The 23,742-nt window shown below is 43.9% G+C and overlaps 1 protein-coding gene across 6 annotated transcripts in view; it reads right to left on the bottom strand.

Annotated features, from left to right (window-relative positions):
• trio (trio Rho guanine nucleotide exchange factor) overlaps positions 1 to 23,742 on the bottom strand; it is a 630,725-nt gene that overhangs the window by 579,960 nt on the left and 27,023 nt on the right. For 3 of the 6 annotated variants that reach the window (XM_071671117.1, XM_071671160.1, XM_071671133.1), the window contains exon 1: positions 10,607 to 10,680. The exons of 2 other annotated variants lie outside the window; for them this stretch is intronic. The gene's annotated coding sequence lies outside the window, so the exon portion shown is untranslated. Of the gene's footprint in view, positions 1 to 10,606; positions 10,681 to 23,742 lie in introns of those variants that run through there. One more of the 6 variants, XM_071671140.1, reaches the window with a different exon arrangement.

Here is a 23,742-nt window from a genome sequence, read left to right as displayed (position 1 = left end):
AAATGTTGGTACTTATTTCTGTGAAAGATTCCAAGCGGCACTTGTCATCCGTCTAATTACACTGGGACCCAGACCAACAACACTTGAGCATGATGTGTACATCACGAGAGGCCTGACTCACAAGCACTTCCACGTACCGAGTGTCCTTCACACACACACACCCTAATGGCCAGGCAACTCACATCCGCACCAACCTCAGCTGCGACACATAGAATTCTCTTACCACAGAATTAATCCTCTTCCCATCCAAGCTCACAGCATTCATAAGTATCCCTTGCGTTAGTTTCGTGGGCTGTCTCCTTATCTCAGCGGCTCGGTATGCCACCAAGCTTCACTCACGACACCTGGGAAATAGGCTACGTCTTCCTGGAGCTCTTCATCTAAGTTAAGAATACCGTCTGGTCGGAGGAGCCTTGCTGAGAGCTGTCAAAATATTTAACGATGACTCACGGTCTTGTCGAGGTTCCTCAGATCTATCGGTAGTTGGCTCAACAAAAATGGGCCCCCCTGACATGTGAACTATTTTCCTTAGTGCCTCCACAAGCACCTCCTACCTTGAATGAATGTACTATGCACAGTCTATCTACCATTTCATCTATCCAGTCTTTAATAAAGGTCAGAGACTATGCCTTACACTATTTTCTATGTATATATCATAACGCTTGTCTCGCATCCGCATTTCAATGATGCTTTACCGAATCAACGTGGGTGACCAAAGACCTTTTGACATTTTCATCATGTGCAATATGTCCGGCCGTGTATGGCGATGGTACCACACACTGTAATAGTCCAGTCCAGTCGAGGGAAGGCCACAGAGGTGTCATCTTTGGTTTTACCTCTCACATTTCAGAAGTCCTCATCAAAAGCCTAACATCTTGGCTCATTCATCTGTTCACTTTGCTGTTACATTCTTTAAGGCAAGGCAATGCAACACTATATCTCGAGTCATGATCAGCTTAGTATCGTTAAGTAATATATTCTTATACAAAAAAAGGAACAACAACAACGAATCATAAACATTACACTTTGTCCGCAGCTAGACCAGCAGACACTCAAGATATTTCCATTAAGAAACACATCTGTGTTTACTGGCAAATACGCGTAAAGACTTCGTCGTCGCCTGGAAACAAATAGAGAGACAGCAATGAAAAATTTCACTCTTTCCCATAATTCTACCGACGCACTTCATCTATTAACTGAAGGAAAATATAGAATAAGAACAATATCAGGAGACAAAAATAAGAACAGAACATGACCCTTAAAAAAAAAAGGAAAATCATGCCGTTAATTATCGAAACTGAGCAATGACAACGGAGTTAGAGTGGGACGACAGGGATGGCTGGAAAGAACCACCAGAATCCCAAAGACAAAACATGAATGGGGGGTTCCAGGCGGAACTAAACAGAGCAGGGCGGAAGACCAGGCAGGACCTGGAGGAATGGGTTTACAACAAACGCTGGCAAAGTATGTATTAGGAACGTATGAGAGATGACGTAGGATATACTATATGAGAGGAGACACACACACACACACACACACACACACACACACACACACAACAGTCTAGGGATTCACACAACATAAACTACACATAATATAATGTTTCAAAACGTACGTACAACATATGTTTACAGCTACATATAAAATAAGACTTTACAATTCACAGTAAAATACATTACAAGTGTTAGCTGACAGTGTGGGCAACATTTCACGTTTCAACGGGAGACTAGGCCAAGTTATTCAGAGAAGAATTTTCTTGTTTGCACAGACGTCACTTGGAGGCAGTGTCTCGTGAACTGAGCGGCCTGCTATAAACCGTGGAAATAACGAGAGAGAGAGAGAGAGAGAGAGAGAGAGAGAGAGAGAGAGAGAGAGAGAGAGAGAGAGAGAGAGAGAGAGACCCTGCCCTCACCATAACGTTCACGTTTCGATGATGAAATGCGATGGATCCCTGAGAGGCGAGCCTAAATCAGCGAAAATTCAATTAACCTATTAGGATCAAGACTGTGCGTCATGTCAGGGGCAGCCTATTAAACCCAGAAGTCGTAACGCCGTGAGGCTAACCACATTTATATACTGTATGTGTCCCGGATAAGGAGATAGTAGCCAGGGCTTTGGAACCACGAAGGGGTGACGGAATATGGGATGCGATGTTACCAGCAAGTACTCATAGCGCTGCTGTGGGATACCTAATGCATCGCTGCGAAAATGAGATTTGTATATATCGTGACCTGCGAACCAGCCCTGCAAGGACGGAGGGACAGGTAAGGAATGCTAATGATGGGCACACAGGCCCAGAGCGATACATACACGGTCTGGTGTGTAGGGAAGCAGACAAGGGGAAGTTTGGATTGGTGTGATGCGTTACACAGTCAGCCAACCAATCAGTCAGTAAGGGGGCTACACTGGGAATAACGCACAGCCACAACGGCACGGCCGCTTCGAACTGATAGTATACGATTCAGCTAGGCAACCAATTTGTGTACAATGGCCTTAGGCAAACAGCCATCTGTTGACGGGACAATGGAGCGTAAACACGGTGACAATTGCTTTTGTTAAGTACCAAACAACATGCAACACGACCGTGGAGGCTACCTGTTGTAGTGCTCATTATCCCACACAAACACACATACACACATACACAGAAGGAGGGGGTTTGCCAAAAACATGACGAACAGGTGGAGAGGAAGTGTACGGTAATGATGAGGGCTTACACTGTGTCTGGGGAAGGAGAGGGGAGAGCGGCTGGAAACCTAAGAACGGGACTGATAAGGAAAAGTGTGGGTGTTTGAGGCGAGGTCAAGGCGGACATGGGCCATGCATGACCACACAAAGCCAGAGGGGATGAGAGAATACCAGGCCTGACTAGAACAACTCGGCAGCCCCGATCCAACTACCGCAAAAAAAGAAGAAAAAAGAAGGTAAAGAAAGTCATCTACTGATATTAAACCTGGTTTGCTTCTTATACCGTTCGGGTAGGCTGGTGTTAGGAAAATAAGATAGGTACACAAATCATAAGCAAAGATCCACGCAGGGGTAATCACACTTGATACTGATGAATGAGGAGCCCAAACCAGTTTCCTGGTCTAAACATTGTTCTTTTTGAAACTGGTACCATTAATGAAAGACGAAAAAAGATATGCAAGATGAGGTGAAGTCTTAACATTACAGGTTTTAACGGTGTGGTGGTTCTTGCCATTCTTAACTTTTATGAAAGTTCCTAATAATTCGGCAACGTGAAACTTTTCAAGGCTACTATTCCATCTATATTTTCATCCTTTGTCTTATGGGCAACAGGAAGCTCTTTGTCACTGTATGGCTATTTTTCCATTTATTTTCTTTCGTTTATTCTTGCAATAGATTGGTTACACTATAGCTCTCTGCGTTCTATGTATGTCAGGTACTGTTGCCATGTGTTACCCACCCATCTGCAACCGTCCATCAGTACACGACAAACACATTATCACCGTCACACAGCGATGGGAATCAACACAGCCAGGGGATATCTCTGTATAGGTACCTCCCTGTACGTGCTGTTGACTAACTACAAGCACTTCCCTCTGCAGCCGGGGTGAGCAGTACCATTTCACTGCGTAAACATGCACCTACTGTGACTCTCCATGATGTTTCTAGCGGTGTAAGTTGCACTGAAATCAACAGACTCAGTCATAAGTTTTCCAGAAGGGAAATGGACAGTAAAGTTGAAGCGTATGGAAGAAAAGCATGGGTGGGGAGAGGAGTAGGGAAGGAGACATGTACGGTCACGAGAGAGGCTCTGAGGGTGGAGTCAAGGGCGCTCTCCACCTCTAGTAAGACTCTTAGGACAAGTCTCATTAGGCGGTAGCTGGTTTAACCAATTAGACACATATCGTTCTCCAGCACGGGCAATCAAGGCGATCCTTCATTATCCCAACACACACACACACACACACACACACACCCACACGTACCACCTGAACTTGCACTGGAACCGAAATCTTGACACACTTCAAGCCAAAAGACTCCTGCGAGGATGATGGACTACTGGCATCCCCAAGTCATCCAGTCCGTCACATGTCACCTACATCAAACACAACACTAACAACAATCTATGGGGTCTAAAATCAATCCTTACGCTCCTAAATGCCAAGGAAGTTATCAACTCTAGTCAGAAGCATCCATCTGTCTGAGTGTCAGGGCTTGTCATGGGGTCAGATCTAAACGATAAAAGTAAACTAAAGAACTAGTTATCATAGTCAGCGTAGGACACTGGCCCGGGTACATACGCTACAACAACTTGCAGCAAAAAGTCTTTTGGAGACAGATTGGGTGAAACTGTCATCTTCCCCAGTCCTCAACTAACAACCACCTCCCCCATTTGACTGTACCGATGACAGTCTTATTTCCTGAGAAAATGAGTGAGGTTTCAGCTACATAAGCCTGGTACTTGGGCTGGTGTGCATGTGAACAAGTCCTCTAAATTCTACATCGGGAGGGACGACAGGCCACTTGGCACGGGTTAGGTCCTGCAAGGTAGGTATGTATCCAGCGGCAGCAAAGCGACACATGTGCTCCCAGAACATGAGGAGGTGGGGCGAGGCCACATGCTGCGCTAGAACAGTTACCTGGGTCACAGATCACCGTGACATGATAGGAAGGTTTCACCTGAATATGACACAAAACCACACCACAAGGTGACCACCGGTAACAACACCGTAAAACTTTCATATCACTGTTAGCACAGTTCATATCCGCAGACTGTTATCGAAAACTAGATAACGCTTTTTTTTCTTGAAATTATCACTCAACATTAATATCAATCTTAAGCTCAAATATTGATATTCGATGCTATATAGTGAAACCTCTATATAAATATAGCATCTATAGTCCCATTATCACCATTCTCTTACCAACACCGGTTGTAAGCAAAGAAAAACACTGGAGAGAATAATGACACGATTTCTATAAAAAAAAATGTATAAATCTATAACTATAAAGACATGATCATTAGTATGGTGGGAAAGGCGTGCTGCAGGGGAGAGTGGCGGCCCTTCAGGAGGAGAGCGTCGCCGCTAATTAAGTATTCCGCGAGTGTCAGCCGTGCCAGTCACGGCCAGGAACCAGCCACCTCCCTAGACTCCCTACCCTCTCCCCTACCTCACTTCCGGCTCCACCTGCCCCCCCCAATCTGCCCTGCCTAAAACACCGTCGGGCTCCTCTCTCATACCTCTCCCCACTCCTCCGCCACACCCCAAACCTACCTGACTTATCCTTGAGGATTCTGGTCGTTACCAAACACTATATATATATATATATATATATATACCAACATCCGTGTGCTTCTGACGCGTTCACTCCCGTCTCCCGCTATTCACATCCTAGGAACTAACGTGCTCAAAATCACCAGGTAATGACTGAATTATCACTCAAATTCAGTCACTTCTACCAGAGTAGCGGTAAGCGCTGCTCACTGTAACGCATTCACGGGCAGCCAGGGAGTGAGCACGCAAAGGTTCGATTCCTGGTCGCAGCAGTCGGTCCTCAGGCAATCCAGCTGTTCATCGTCCCCTACGGTCTGGTAAATAAATTATTAGTCTACCTTAGGCTATGTGAACTCTTTAGAATGAGAAGTTATCTGACGAAACTGTATTCCCGATGACAAACCCTCGCCCAAAGAGGACTTCACTCGCGGACTGACTTTGGGCAAAGTCCTGCGAAACACACACACACACACACACACACACATATATATATATATATATATATATATATATATATATATATATATATATATATATATATATATATATAGCGTTAAAGAGATGGTCTTGATTAGGGCATTCAGCTGCCCGTGCCGTCTCAGCTAACATAAAAAAAAAAAGGTCAAAGAGAAAGGCGTGCCTTTTTTCCTCTCATTAACTCTTAGGAAAACTCTCACAACTGGCTGGCTGCTGTAAACGACCTCCCGGTGGAGGGAATTGACTTTCCTCCGTTAAGGTAAAAACCGGTTACAACCGTTCCCTCAAATTCCGCTCACACCACTTTCCAGTCGTTTATCCAAACCTCTCCGAGGCCTATTCCTCTGTAATCCTATGGGTGTCTATTTGATGATAATGGTGTCAAATATAAACACATACCACGCTCGTAACTAATCTCTGATAACCTGATCCTACATAGTTTATAATCTAATGGTATTTATTGACAGTCTAATAAGAGTATTCGTCTCCACTTACATAATTCCTATTCACAATATAAACTTGAAACTTGAATTTACTATATATCCCTCTTATCAATGACACCATAATATCAGTAATGGTCCCAACCCACATCCAAATATCAATTGAGTATTGTGTACATAATTTGATTCCAATAAGTTCTTTATTGTGTAAATTATTTCTGATTTTTATGAGTCTTCTTTACTGTGTAAATTACATTCAACTTTTAAGATTCTTCTTTACTGTGTAAATTTGGTTCAGTACACGGCCGCGGTGGCGCGGGTTACAACGTCCCGCTCTGCCATCCAGGCCTGTCTGTATTAGTTATTGCGATGGAGGAGAGATCTACTGAAGGTGGCGACTCTAGGTAGAGAGCGAACGTACATCGTGTGAGCAAACCAGATCCAGTACGCCGTTGTCATCCGCTGGCTAAAAGTACATTAATTACTGCCTAAAGAGCTGCCTTTCCTGCAAAAATTGGTGTGTGCAGACGGCGAGGTTCTCCGCTACGATGTTGCCTTGCCTCTCCATTTCCAACACAGGTGTAAACATAACGAGACCTATGGGCAATGCATTTGGCACAAGGTTTTTTTTTCATAACCATGAAAGCAACACTATGTTCTCTGACCGTTCAGTAAAGTCCAGAAGCTTGGCAAATGACTGCCGGTAGATTAGCAGAACAATGGTCTTCTGTCATGCTCTCATCTGCATAACATCTACAGAATTAATTGGTTATGTTACTACGTGTCTTACATTATGCCGTCTTCCTTAACCGTATATCACCCTTCTGTCAGAACACAGCAGACCTGAGTGCTCTGCTCCCTCCCTTCCCACTGTCCTCACAACCAGCCACTTTCCCTCATCGCTTCATGCTTCCCTGCCTACATCATCCCAGGGCCCCTCACACCGCTCTACTTCACACCTCACCATCTCCGCTAATAACCTGCCCATTGTACCGTACCATCCCCAGCACTTGCGTCATTACCATACCGCCATCTGGTACAGCTGTAGCTATACTGCCTTACCCAGGGTGTTGCCAGAGGCAGCCACCCCGGGAATACTGATCCCAGCCACCCACAAATGGTGACCACGTCCTGCCTCCTCGGCCGTGGTCACTGTTGCCTACTGATGAGTCTGTCCACGTAGCCCGGCCAAAAACGACTGCTCCCACACACACACCCGACAACACTGCTCACTGCAACATATGAGTGGACACACACCAGCACATGTGATCCTCCTACTCTACGGGCTAACTAATGGATTATAAACTCCTGGCCACTAAAGCGGAGGATGGAAACCTATTCAGGCCAGCGCAAGTAATCACACGGAGCCGCATTTGAACAGTCGAGTACAGGTCAGAGAGTAATAACTATAAAACATACATGTCATTAAACATGAAGAAGAAGATGACAAATTATGACACAAATAACAGAGACTGCAAAACCTTGAGAGTGACAGAGAAGGAGAGAAAATCATGAGGGGAATGTGAAGGAGGTTACTGCTGCAGATCAACAGATTATTCGGTCCCCAGGACCACGGATATGGCTCTAGCTCGACATGAGTCACACAGGGACGATATCCACCTTCGAAGCAAGGAGTGAGAGGACATCACATAACAGGAGAGCAAGAAAAGACATACTCCCACCTTTCGCAAAAGACGCCAGGTAAAGAATTTGGTTAGCCTTTTCTCGCTGCGTCTCATGACTCACCACTGTCTCCTAGTGCTGCGTCCCATGACTGTCACCTTACTTGCTGGTGATGTATCCAAAGTCTATCACCCATAACACCTGGTAATGCGTTCTATGAATATCACCACCGTCTCTTGGTGCTGCGTCCCTAAGCATACTACCGCAGCTGGCCATAACAGAATATATCTGTCGCGTTCGAGATTGATCACGTATCCCTGGGGTACATATACATGCCGTCCATTACACCTATAAGGATGACAACTGCTCAGTAGAGGCAGCGCGCACAGACTCAACAGGTCCAACATTATATAAGCCATAAAATCACAACCCACACACTGTTATGATTATGCCGGACTTGTAGTGAGTGGTCCAGGCGCTCACCCAGCAACACCCTGTGTCGTATGGTGCAAGGCAAACCAAGCTTACACTACCTTGACCCTCATACACACTACCCTCGCTCTCATTCACACTACTCTTACCCTAATTCAAACCAGCCTCATCCTCATCCATACTACCCTCGCCCTCATCCAACCCACTATCCTTCCCTCTAACTTACAGGCCAGATACCATTCTTCCTCCCACTATCTCACTGTCCAGCTACCATCCCTCCCCTCACTAACATACAGTTTTACACAACCTCACAACGACTTAAACATAACATACACACGTGTATATCTGTAAATACACAACGGCGACGGAGTTCTACACTCGTGCACCTCCCCCCAACCTTCAATTGTCTGCATGTATTTTACGCGTACAATGGCAGTGTACACATTCTGGTAATGTCTGTGTTAATAAGCTAGGTGAAGGAGGTTAAGGTCAGGCTACACAGCTCAGCCTTCAGCTGACCACCAACAAACTTAACTCGCAGCCTCAAAAAAAACCCGAGTCCTTGGAAACCAGATTTATCAAGGACAGTTTTTGAAACTCATCACTTTCTTACCAAACATCCTCTGGTGTGCCACGAACGTTACCTCCGTCTACAGTGTTTCTCCACATGTGTCTGTAATGTCTATCTCTGGCTTGTCCACGTAAGTCTGTCTGTAATGTCTATCTCCGGTTTATCTAAGGAGGTCTGCCCGTAGCGTCTGTACGCATTCGCATAAAAGTATGCATGCAGGTGGTTTATCTTGGGGTTGCTATTAATACTCCATAAAGCCTCCCAATACCAATATTAAGTACTGATACGCTAATGGACAAAAGCTAAGTGTACCGCATTATACGAACCACAGGTGCACTGGTTTATGAGGGAGGAGATGAAATGTACACAACGGACAAACGATGAACGAGACTTTTTCAGAGTAAATAGAGAGCACGTAGACTGGCCTGCGCTCGGAGCCCCTGCGGCCCGACCCTCCCTTGGCTGAGTCAAGGCCGTTCCCCCCAGTGTATTAGCCAAGCACCAAGCAAGACCTGAATGTCATAAAAGTTATGAAACATGACAGGCTCTCCTGGCCTCATAAACTGATGGTACGAACCAACTCGGTGACAGAGACATTCGTGGCGCCAAGAGTGTGTGTGTGTGTGTGAGTGCAAGCATTATATTTTCTTGAACTCGGTACGCCACCCAGACACATCAATACTAATCCTATAAAGGCTTCATATGTATGCATGACACGTCGGAATAAATTCACATTTTTCAACGTCACTAAGAATATTACTTTGTTTTTCTCTCAAGATGTACTTTCCTTCACTTTCGCAATATCAACCCTTCACCATGACGGTAAGACCCTTGAGTATGATGGCCAGGCCCCTGACCACACTCTTTACGGATCAGGTCAAAATTGACGCTAAGGATCGTACCGTCGTACTCAAGGGCTGTGCCGTTGTGCTAAAGGAGTTAAGTGCGACGGGTTGCACTCACACAAGCCACATCTAGTCCACTTCAGTCTCTCATCTCAGTCATCACTAGAGGACCAGTTAACCCCCAACCCGCTGTACACTTCCCTTGGTAATGACTTCGATTACATCCTCAGTTCACCAAACTCCAGGGAAACCTTGGTCCTGGAGGGGATTATACATATAAGAAATGCAAACTCAAGTATTATAAAGAGCCAGCTATAGGAGGGCTGGGTATGCAGTCAAGAGCCTGACAGCCCTCCCTCACGAAAGCTCTCATGCTATGAAACATCCCCAGTAAAAGATAGTTCTGAAGTCGTCGTATCAGCAGTAGGAGGTTAATGTCACGTCACTGCGCTAAAACATCACTCCTTTCATTGCATCTGAATCATTTAATATCCTTGTACACTAATATGATGTACCATCATGTACCGCACACTTCAGTGAATAAGACCCATAACGTTGAGCAACTATATATTAGGTGGCATGCCGTCACCACGCCCCACTGCCAGCGTTATCTTTACTTCTTTCACAAATCACTACATGTTCATTAGGTGAATGTAAATCCTGGCAGAGGTCCACAACATAACACTAGTTGTGGGGCACCAACGGCGGCAACCGGGAATCGTCCCTGCACATCACCCACACCCATGTTCTACCATGTGCCGCCTTCACTATACTCCCAGTAAATCATGGCTTAATGCTTCCCAACACCACAAGCCCATCTGGGTGTCTTAACACCAGTTTCTTGAGTGGTGATCTCCGCTCACACCACCACTATCACACATCCTTGGACAAGCCACTCTCATCAACACATCCTGTCAAACCTGGTGACAAAGCCCGCAAATATCTATCATCATCAACTGTATAGCCATCGCCAATTACCAAAGGCAGTAAGGATTAAGAAGCAAACGCGCGCACGTACACCCGACTCACACACGAGCCAGTACCACACTGAGGAGATTTTGCGTACCGACTGCCAGCCAGCCAGCCAGCCAGCCAGAGCGTGAGACAGGAGGGAGGACGTGAGTGGGGAGCCGCTGGCTGTCTCACGATAACCTGCCTCCTCACCACACTACACCACACCACCAACATCCTACATAGTTAGAGGGGGAGGGATCACATATATACCGTTCCCATGCTCGTGCCTTTCATGTCTTCCGACGTGGAAGCTGGACGAGAATGCCATGAAGCCAAACAAGACGCTGTGGATCACCGAGGGTGACGTCACACTGAGAGCGATGCACTCCTCACGACAGTCACGCCGCACAGACCTGCCCTCCAGTGTCCCACTACAACTCCCACCATACCACCAACACCGTCGACGGAGATTAATTTCCTCCGAGTTTCATTAATAAAACTGAACATGGCGGAGGAGTGAGGTGGCGGTGTAACGGCGGGTCAGGACAACATGACGCCAGCCTCCCGCCTGCCTCCCCATCACCACTAACACGAACCAGCACACTCCAGCCACTATCATAAACAACCCCACCGGGTAACACCAGCACATCTATCATCATCCCGCGAAGGTGACAGCTTTCACCTCGAACAATCTTTACACCGGATTGAGTTGCTCCTAAGTGCTCGCGACATCGTACCATCTTGAACGAATGCATTTCATCGTTTATTATTCATTTACACTTAGACCCTCGACCATTTATAGCTAGGGATCACGCCTTTTATACCGAAGGAAGAAAAGTTCTTGTTATCACTCAAGAGTACAGGAATAATATATTGGCCCAAGAACAAGTCAATAGAAGGCGTTCTGTCACTTACAGTAAAACAAGAAGAATAAATGCAAACCATCTTCAAAAACGTTATACATCGTATCTTATGAAAAATGAAAGTTTTCTTGGAATCATGTTGGAGGCAATTGTAACCTCTGAATATACTGCAATCTTTAGGGAAATTTAGCCACAAAGACACATCATAACTGTGGCAATTTATCAGTTCACAAGCCATGACTCTGAGGTTATCTTTTCTCTGTTTGCTTTTCTAGGACGTTTATGTTTCATCTAAGGCCTGGTCTCGAAAGGGACGTTAATATGTGACCGAAGACGAAGACAAAAAAGTGAAAGAAAAAAGACGACATATCTAGCTACACACTAACACACCGCTTCTCCAAACCTGCTGGTGCACCACGACAGTGACGACCAAACGCTACAAACGAAGCTAGACAGCTGAAAACCACATATGTGGCTACATATCACCTGACACACCATCCCTGTGAACACAAACCAAGAAGCCACCACAAACGTGGCCACACACCACATGATACACCACCACTGAGGCCACACACCACCCAAAAAGACCACCACTGTAGTCACAAATCATTACTATAACCACATATCAGTTGAAATATCTTCCCAATAGCTGTAGCGCACCCGTTCTCTCATTTATGGCCATATGCAGGCTGACATGTTACGGACACACACCAAATGATACAATAAAACTTGACGCATTGTATATATATATATATATATATATATATATATATATATATATATATATATATATATATATATATATATATATATATATACATATATATATATATATATATATATATATATATATATATATATATATATACATACATACATATATATATATATATATATATATATATATATATATATATCCCTGGGGATAGAGGAGAAAGAATACTTCCCACGTATTCCCTCCGTGTCGTAGAGGGCGACTAAAAGGGAAGGGAACGGGGGGGGGCTGGAAATCCTCTCTCTCTTCTTTTTTTTTTCCAAAAGAAGGAACAGAGAAGGGGGCCAGGTGAGGGTTTGCCTCAAAGGCCCAGTCCTCTGTTCTTAACGCTACCTAGCTAACGCGGGAAATGGCGAATAGTATGAAAGATTATATTATATTATATATATATATATATATATATATATATATATATATATATATATATATATATATATATATGAGTGTGTGTGTGCGTGTGATTTACACGAGGTGACACAGGTAAGTGCCCACATCACAGCCAACACATCCAATTTCGGCTACATACCAAATGGCACAATTATGCAAATACCGCCTGACAAACCATAACTGGCCTAAACCCCAAGTGATGTATAGCATCCTTTTCCTACCAACCTGGTGTTCCTCAAGGTTCTATTCTATATCCTTCCACCTACCTTGCTTACCGATGATCCGTCGCCCATCACTTAATCACTCCTCAGTTACAGATGACTCAAGTGCAATCAATCTTCCATTGCCTACAGAACCAACCTTCCTCACTTGTCCATTTCTCTGGAATCACCTTAACTCCTCTTATTTCGAACCTGGACAACGTCTCTCGGCAGGCCAGATGCATCGATAACCTAGTGAGAGTCAATATTTCCAAAAACCAGAGTCTTCCCATTTCCCTCGCTCAACGAGAGTTCCTTTGACCTTTCACAAACATTTCGCCTTATTACCCCTACCCCCTTCTCTCTCTCTCTCTCTCTCTCTCTCTCTCTCTCTCTCTCTCTCTCTCTCTCTCTCTCTCTCTCTCTCCACAACCTGAACACAGTTCTCTCGCCGCACTGGTGCTTCTCTCTCGCTGGCTTACTCATATCACTTCGGCTTTTGTCTTCGAGAGCTGGCTGCTTGCGTGCCTCCTCCTATGGTCAAGTCATGCACCACCAGACACGCCACTACGTCCCACATATAACATGAAGAGTTAGAGCACCGGCTAAACGGATTTCAGCTTCTTTCCTTCCGCAACTTAAATTCGGAGCTCTATTCTCTACATTTCTTTCCTAAACTCCCGTAATGTGTCTTCCTTTCAGATTAAGGAAAGTCTCTCGCCACTCGAACAGACGACTTTTTCCTAACTAATCTGCTTAACAAGCAATAAATACGACCACGTAATCGCGGCCACACCATAAATGTGGCCACATACTGCAACTGTGGCTACACACGCCCTACTGAAATACTATATTTGAGGCGACATATCAAAACTGTCACCTCACACCGTTTAACCTGCCATGTGAGTGGGAAAACACCTGTAAACATACCAAACCTGTGATCAGCCATAAGGTGACACATACTTGTGGCCAAGCCAGAACTAAAAAGAAAAAATACATAAATGGACACACACATAATATGCGTGGTCATGTACCATACACCATCTTCCAAATCACCAGAAACCAAGTAAAACACCAGACTCGTGTCATCAACAGCTGTCACCCCATGTATATGGTGGCCATAGGTTACGAGAAACATCATATCCGTCGTCAACTTCCAAATGACACAACCCATCTGTAGCCGCTACACATGCAGTCTGACACACCATTACTGTGGCCGCACACCACCCGACACACCAACATCCGTGACCAGGTATCAGGTGACAAATCATACTCAAACCCGTTGAGAAGGATGGTACGACCATGATGACTCGCAGCATGACGGTAGACCCCTTGAACATGATGGTCTGAACTTAAGGTGTCATATCGAAGGTCAGGCCATCATCATACACACGGGCCACACCGTCGCGCTCAAGGGTTAACGTCACAGATCAAACGACGCAGTATGCCTGTAGCGAAAAACAATCAATAAAAGGATATGGCCAGACATCGGGTGACCGACCATACCTGAGGGTGAGCAGGAACCAACACAGGAGAACTCTGCTACACTACAGCACTGAACACACATCAACCGACACAGCATAACAATGACAATACACCAACTTATACACCATTAAGTACGGCTGGAATTCATGGATGTACCGTAACAGAGGCCATGCCTCTACTGAGACTACGACTACGGCCATACACACGGAGTTGACCCATCAGAAGTATGGCCATTCACCCGCCAATACGACCACAGCTACCGATACGAAACATAATAGTGGCCATATACCCTACGACCCACCAAAACTCATGGAAAACACTGACTGAATCACATCTGCGGCTAACCATACGACACTAAACCTACGGCCAAACACCAGTTAACATACAATAACTGTAAAGAAAACAGACGACTCAATAGACCCGTGGCCACAAACCTCCTACAAAATAAATACCAGAACTGTGACCACGGTCACTCGTGCCAGGTTATAAAGTGGGCCGTCAGTCAATGTGGACAAGTGACTCTCCAAGTTTATCAGGTTGCGTGAAGGTAAGTTACAGTTTGTCAGGTTGAGCAACAAGTGTGAAGACAGTGCTTCCCGTGCACGTGTTAGAGTGATGTGTATAGTCTTATATATCTACTGGTAATGCTTATTTTACACACTGTGAGCATGCTCTGCTGGGCACCTGCAGCGATGAAGCCGACTACAGCTGTGAAGGTATGGATCCCGATAACAAGAAGCGGTTAGGAACAGAACTCTTGGAAGAAGAAGGTGCATGATGAGTAGTATCTAAGTTCTTAATGAAAAATAATCTATTTCTTTTAAAGGGCTAAATATGGTCAGAAAAACAGGAATGACGCAGTATGTCCACCTCTGTCTGGCCTGACACGGCATGTGCACCCCTCGTTCCAAAGCCATCATTGTACATAAGTTTCCACGATGTATGTTCTACATTAACATTACCCTAGACCAAAACATCATTGGAAACTCTATTACCTAAAAACTACAATCGTTAACTGGTGACCCCAAGTTATGATGACCTCATACAATGATAAGCCTTCCTTCCCTCCAAACCTTAACAGCAATGTGGAGGGGGTATTAGGTGGCAGCTAACGCCCCCAACACCCTCCCCTTCAGACGGTAGCAGAGTACTTTGTCTAACAGCTTACCGGACTTAAGTGACTCTCAAGGTGATCTCACGAGACTTAACGGACACTTAAGGTGATCTGGTGGAGGATGGCCCACTTGAGGGACTCACTCCAGCGCCGCCCAGGAAGGTCCTCCGTAGCTACCGTCTCTAGTTCACGTTACACAACCTGCCGCCACCCGAGCCTGCTCTTCCCCACCTTACCTCTACACTTCACATGCTACCATTACATTCCCTACCATCTACCTTAATAAAAACTACTTCATCTAACACATCTAAAACCTGTTACATCAAACCCCACAAAAAATACTATATATATATATATATATATATATATATATATATATATATATATATATATATATTTACAAAAATCTAGAACATCTCACAATATCAGGTATAATCAATACCCTTCAACAACAATGATTACACCAACAGTCTACACATCTAATGCAAGAGATAGGCCAGGTCAATAGGGCAGGTCAGAGCTCACGCCATAATAACCCTTAAAAATCCATTTGAATTTACAACGTTTTCCATTGTCCGAAAAGCTGTGAAAACGATCAACAACCGTAATTCAAGGCTGCCATGGCGCAGTTCACTGGAAAAAAAAAAAAAACTAGTTTCTCTCATGTTGCCTTCAGGTGTGGAAAATATCAGTAACTGAAGCATATAAGTTTAACAAGACAACTTCCATAATATATCTGGAGAGTCTCGCGTTTTCTGTACAGTCGGCAAGTCACTGACAAGTATCGGTGCCTACTACAGGAGTCAATAATGGTGCGGTGTCCTCCAGGTTATACGGCAGGGGCAATACACGTCTCGCCTGGTGAGGTCCTGGTGGTCATCAACACAGGAGGCTGCACTACGTATTCAAAAGACATCGAATCCACAGCTTTAAATTAAACACTGGTTCCTGATACTAGGAAGTGCATGTTGCGCATGTCAGCGCCATCTTTTACTAATGATAAGCATATATGTCCTGACTTCTCACATGTTTAATACATCTGCCGCGTGTTGTCATAACCCTGTGTGCGAGATTTCGCCTTCAACAGATTAAGTATAATACCTCACTCACCTCACGTTCACGACTTCCTTAAGAAAAGTGCTAATTATCCGGTCACTGTGAATTGTAACAGGTGGTACAAGAGATAGGGGTAGGAAGACCCAACAGTTACGGTCCCAGCGTTTCACTATTTTTTTCGCTAGAGAAAAAATGATCTATACTTTTCACAAAAAATGTGGAACACTGACTTAACTGTTCTGAGCAACAGTCGAAAAAGCATTCGTCTTTCACGGCAAAGTCAAATAAATATGTGCCGGACCTGCAGAGAGAGAGAGAGAGAGAGAGAGAGAGAGAGAGAGAGAGAGAGAGAGAGAGAGAGAGAGAGTCAAGCAAATTAAACACCACAGGAATTAATTTAGTTTCCGCGAAAAAAATAACCACGTTTCGGGGGGAGGGGGAGAGGGACGAGGGTCGCAGGGAGAGATGACAAAGGAAATTTTTAATGGGCAACAGATTCCGTAGGAGGTGCGTGGAAATAATCAGATGTGGACACAACTACGCCGCAGAAGCCGTGATGTGGACACAACTACGGCCACCACGAGCGGTCGACACCTACAGCTGCATCGGCAGGCCATAACCATCCACCGCATGCCTCACCTCACCACCGTCGACCAGCGCTCTCTCAGAATCTTAACTTGCCAATCCAAACTCGGTTTCTTATACAGCTGCCGTCATGTGGATGACAGCACCACGCGCAATCCTTCACACCTCCACATTCGATAGGGGCTTATGAGGTGATCCCAGTGACAACAGAGAACTCGTAAAGGATTTCCAGGGATTCTAGTGAGAAATGATCAGTAAAAGCCGACACAAGTGGCACTCTCCCGATGACCACATACAACGAAGCTTGGTCATGGGAACACAGCAGCAAGACACCTACGACTGCACATATACCAGGGGAATCTATGGCCATGCTACTACAAACGGTGACAAACAGAGTCGTCTACTGGAATGCATATATATCAAGGTGACTTCCCATTTACCACTCACAAGTCCCTGACGTAAACTGGGTGACTGGAAGAATTCACCAGAATCTAACTTACGCTGACATGAATGCCATCATAACACTTCAACCTGAGGAAGTCCTGTTAATATTCTACACGAACACCATGTCTCCAACAAAGAACAGTTTCCCTTGTGAGGACATCAAGGTTAACAGAAAGCCACCTCATATCACATAACTCGAGATGTATAATATACTGAACATCCGTAAGATATCAACACCCAAGGGCAATATACGACAAGATTCAACATTATATTTCCAAAATATGCACTTTTTGTTTCATTTTCCTCGTAGTTATATGCATATACTAGATCACGCGCATCATATATATATATATATATATATATATATATATATATATATATATATATATATATATATATATTCTTTTCTTTCTTTCATACTATTCGCCATTTCCCGCGATAGCGAGGTAGCGTCAAGAACAGAGGACTGGGCCTCTGAGGGAATATTCTCACCTGACCCACCCCTCTGTTCCTTCTTTTGGAAAAAAAAAAAATGAGAGGGGAGGATTTCCAGCCCCCCGCTCCCATATATATATATATATATATATATATATATATATATATATATATATATATATATATATATATGAACAAAGTGCATATGAGCGCGCACTTTAATAGGACCTACAAACCTCCAACATCCAGGATCGAACCCAGGATCCCTGCGTGGCAAGTGGGAGCGCTACTGCTAGGCTATGATCATATCCTAGCAGAAGCGCTCCCGCCTGCCACGGAGGGGTCCCGGGTTCAACCCTGGCTGTTGGAGGTCTGTGATATATATATATATATATATATATATATATATATATATATATATATATATATATATATACATATATATATATATATATATATATATATATATATATATATATATATATGTGTGTGTGTGTGTGTGTGTGTGTGTGTGTGTGCAGACTTTTCTTAATGTGATGAACTATTTGTGATGATCCACAAATACAAGTATGACCACGTTCAGTATTCTACTTCGTCTATTCCACTCATTAGACATTCTATTACTATATTAGAATTTCCTCATCCCTAGCTTCCTTTGGCCTAGTTTCCTGTTGTGTTCTGTTGTCGATCAATTCCTGCCCTTCTGTAGGAAGCGTTCCCACTCAACATCGTTAGATCCACTGAAGACGAAGCGTTCCCACTCAACATCGTCAGATCCACTGAAGACCTTAAACCAGTAATCATGCCTCTCCTTGACCCTCTTTCTTCCAGCGTGGGGCAGTCTATGGTCACTGACTTATCCGTCAACCTGAGCTTCTTCACTTCTGGTACAGTATTTGTTGCACTACTTAAGACCCTTTCGAAAAATAATACCTATATATATATATACCTATATATATATATATATATATATATATATATATATATATATATATATATATATATATATATATATATATATATGTTTAAATATAAAAAAGAATACAAGCATATAATGTGGTTACCCCGTATATCGAAGTCTTCATTCAATCCAATTGTGCTACCTTACCATGTTCCTCGAGTGGCATTCAACGACAGAAACAAATGACTCTTCTCGCAGCCCTGCAACATCAGTTACCAACTGGTTATCAAAAACATGATCAGCAAAACAGAGAAAAAAAATGCAGGAGAGGCAGCAGCAATGTTGAGCGCGTCACTGTGGCAAGGGAAAGCAAGACGAGGGACAACATGTGGCAGGAAAGCTGGACCTGACCCGACCCCACAAAGCAGGTGGATTATCCTTCGCCTCGGTCCGCCGACTTCCAGCCATAATGCACCAGTAATTAAGCCATAAATTTCCTTGCGTGGCGAGTGATCACAACCCGTGGCAGTGAAACCAACCGCCTGGACACGCAACATACTGTTCCTTGGCGGTTGGTGTGTTTGCGTCAAGAGTCGTGATGCTCCACGGCCCAACGACAGCCGTTCGGTGTATCAAAAAGTGAGTACCCTACGGAAGGCGCTCTACTTCTATGTCGGCAATTATGAACCGTAGCGGTGATGGACGGCAGAAATGTAGGGAGGGAGGTGTGATCCCCAGCAGCGAGGGTTGGTTGATACAATGATAACTGGGCGCACCAAGATCCCCTCCACGCCGTCGACCGTTTCATATCCGGCAGATACAACTGCCGGATGAACCTGCAACTGACGTGACTGGCAGGTGGCACCAACGGCTCGATATTATCCTACGGTAGGTCTCCCTCCTCAGAGTCCTTGACCTGACTAGCTCCCACGTTACTTCACGTTACTTCACTAAACTAAACGCCTCGGCTTCTTTTCACAGGGATACGAATTAACCCATACAACTAACAACAGCGTTTTCAGCAAGCTTTTTCACTTCTAACCATTCTATGTGGTCCTCAATACCACCTTCATTAATACGTTATTTAATCTTCTACTTTATATTTGTCAAAAAGTAACCCTAATGCCTCTCTAGTCATATACATGTACAATCTATCGATCATAAAAAAGGATATATCTAATTAAATCCCATGGTTGATACCACGTACTAGTGTCCATGAGGAGGATGAAGACCTAGGTTGGGTCAGGGCCGAATTCAACGCCTAAGATTCCAAATCATGCGGATCCGACTGCGGGCTGGCTTGCACAAGAATCTATGTGAAAGAGGCCTTGACAGTGTCTAACATGACACCATAGCTGCTCATCAGAATATTGTGAATGGGGCCCACAGTCTGCTGTAATTCTTGTATGAATAACATTCAAGTATATGGAGTAAGACATGCTCGATAAATTATTCACGACACACGTCAGACTAAAACTGGAATATGACTCAAGTCAGGTCATCACACATAAAAGAAATAAAAGGATTTGAATGGCAAGGTAAAGAGGGGAGAAAATATGATGGTACCTGATTTAAGAGGAATGGGCTAAAACGAGAGGCCGAGGACCACTCAGCTGTCCACCACGGAGAGGGAAGGAAAGAGGACCTGATGACAGCCATAAAGTTCCTCAAGCAACTGAATGATACTGACAGCGATCAGTTCAAGAGATGCAGCACCAGTAAAGCCCAGGTCATGAGACAAAAAGCTGGGTAAGCACAGTTAGTTATAAAGGATGCTGAGAAGTACTGCTCTACTGTTAAGGTCGTGGATGGTTGGAATAAACTATCAGAGACTGAATTATGGTAACTTACAAAGGTTAAAAATGCTACTTGACGGCATATAAAGTTCAGGAAATGGGAACCTACGAGTGGAGGACTCTCTCCTCCTTAAGAGTTCAAATAGGCAATTACACACGCACAATACAAAACTGACTGTCATGCTCAGCGAGACGAGTCCTCCCAGGCAGCCGACTTTGTAGGTACTATGTGCGGCATTTTTTTTTTTTTTCGTTTTTGGTTTCAGAACACAACATTCGGGAGCTTCTTGCTACCCGTTGGTTGAAAACCACTGGTCCCTGGAACCTTTATTGTCATATATCAATATTCCTACCGAAATCCCCTACCTCCTACTGCCATGTCTCCAACATTCAGGCCAGCAATGTGCAAGAGGATCCAACAAATGGTAGGCGGATTCAAGCGCAGTCCCAGAGAGTTGAGATATGCAGCCTCGTTCTCCTTGCTAGTCTTGCTGTTAATACTCTATCAACATAATCTAACCTCTTCATCAGGATCCAGGGAGCTGCTACGGCAATCACTCACCATAAGAACGGAGAACATTCTGACGTCAGACCGGCAGCCACTGCTGTCTGAAATGAGTTGACGAAATTTACAAGGTAGGTACTGTTCGCCTGCAATGACTGGTCTCTGATCTCTCGAACACATACGACATGACTTTTCAACACGACTTTAGGGTGTGATGCCCTTGAGGGTCACGTCGAAGTTCACTCTATCCCAAAATATCGTTCAGTCACCTTAATAGGTTCAAGACAATACTTTTGGACTGCCCTGCCCGTGTATAGCGGGGAAGGGTAAAGGTTAAAGCCAATATGGATAATAAGAGATTGACCAACTCTCTCTCTCTCTTTTTTTTTAATTATGGAATGTTATTCATGAGCTTATATTTAGGGGATTTTTTCTGCTAGAGGACAAACTCCATTAGCGTGCAGTTTACGCGAGCCAACTCATGAATAATTCAAGTAGTTAGCTTTCCGTATTTATGCGGCAGCCGGGATGCGCCCCACCCTCCGTCATGTGTGCTCACCCCCTCACACACTTAACACATCAAACAACACCAACTGACAAACAGTATGTCGAGCATGATTTGCTGTATTTCCTCTACGGTGGGATTTAGTTTCTTTAACACACAAGTTCTCTTAACATTCACAGTCTGGGGATACTCTAATACGCCAGGAACGACAGAACGCGTATGGCGAAATGACTGACAGGTGGACTTCATGAACACTGAAAAATCACCAGAGGGTTCTGGCCTCCCGCCCCATACCATTTATCTACGCAAACTTATGGTAAGTCAGGTAAGAACTGTTTTGATTAGGTTAGCTCAAAAATCTATTCTAATCTAACCCATCTTAAAACGAAAAAAAAAGGCGAATCTTAGGTGATTCAGAACGACTTGCAATACATAAATTTTAGTAAATTTTCAAGTACCTCTTGGATATCTAATCAAAGTGTAGAACATAAATAACATGTGCTAATGAACTATGTTCTCGGGGCTGCCGAAGCAGTTACAGGTGTGGTCATGTTACAAAATAATTCCAGAGCTCTAAGTACTGGACACCCAAGACAGACATCTGTGGCATTTATCACTTTAAAGTACGAAATTCCAGAGAAAATTCACTGGTGTATTAACAAGAACTAATTCATAAAAATACATTTCATAAAGGTAGCTCATGCGAGTCTATACACCACATTTACATCACACCGAAATATACATGTTACGTCATTGGAAAACAATGCAAAAACCCATCCCAATATTCATAAGGCATCAAAAAAATTTAATACCATTCCTCAGTTTCTATGACGTATAAGACAAAAAAAAAAAAGATCTTAAAAAGGGTTATGATGAAAAAAAAAAAATGGAAGGGGATCATTCGATTTACAATATCATGGGAACAAATTTCATGGCAATACTGCTCAAAAGCCTGGCCGCGGCCGGCATGTGCAACTGCATTACAATCTGTAATAATGCGCTTGAACTGGACGCCATGGACGGAAATAGCCCTGCCAACGATTACCATGCTGAGCTTCCACCTCGCAGTCAAATATACAAACTCAAACACATCTATAAATCACAAGTCGTTTATACTACAGGAAAACATATTATAAAGCAATTTCGTAACAGATAAAAAAAAAAAATAATAATTCTTGAGCACGATGGTGCGACTCAATTACGATAGCCTGGCATTTGACCTAACCCTTAGGGGTCAAGTCAAATGTCAGGCCATCATACCGAACGGTTGTGCTCTCGTGCTCAAGGACCTTATCATCGTATTCATGAAGGTTAACACTCACATGGTATCAACAAAGATGATATCTAAACAAATATCGAAGGTTCATAAAGGGCCTGCATTATTTACCACTGAAACACTTTTTTTTCATCTTTGAATACGAAACAGAGTAACAATTTATGAGCAACTTTAACCGAATCTGTTTAGTGAGCGCCATTTAAACAAAACAATGATGAGCAACCTTACTTATGTAAAGTATGTCGGGGTGAATCCTCTTCCTTAATAGCTTAGTCTATGACCTATCTCACTTGGTCAACCAAGCATTGTGATAATGCCCGTATGAAGTTAGGTGAAGACCTAGGAAGAAAGGTCTCCCCAAGATGGCCTTTCTCATCTACAGATAAGTTAAACAGACAAGTGACCTGGACCTCTGTATTATCCATGATGCTTCAAAGCAACATCTGGTCTTCATTGCTATCAACTTAGTATCCAACTATACAACTCTTATTCCAACAAATTATTATCTACATATGCAAGTCAGGGATTAGTAATTTTTCGCGAATATTTTCATGCATCTCGCTTCAGCATTCTGGAGAGTTCAGTACACAACTGATAGCAAGCCCAAGTAGCTCAGGTGCTTTAACAAATCGATGCGGGCAACATCTCCGGACCTGTGCGATGACAGCAGTACTCTAGTCGGGAGAGAGGCTCTCTGGACGTTGTCATTACTGGTCTTGCTTTTCTCGTTCTGAAAATTCACTGTAACCCAACTACGACTCGTAGATTCTGAAGTTCCTTTGTTAGGTTCTCCAAAGGTAGGGTTAACGTATCATGCACACGCACCATATAGA

This window comes from Panulirus ornatus, chromosome 2 (assembly GCF_036320965.1).
Source record: "Panulirus ornatus isolate Po-2019 chromosome 2, ASM3632096v1, whole genome shotgun sequence".
NCBI classification, from domain to species: domain Eukaryota; kingdom Metazoa; phylum Arthropoda; class Malacostraca; order Decapoda; family Palinuridae; genus Panulirus; species Panulirus ornatus.
Note: the sequence above shows the minus strand (reverse complement) of the source record. Positions and strands in the feature narration are given on the sequence as shown.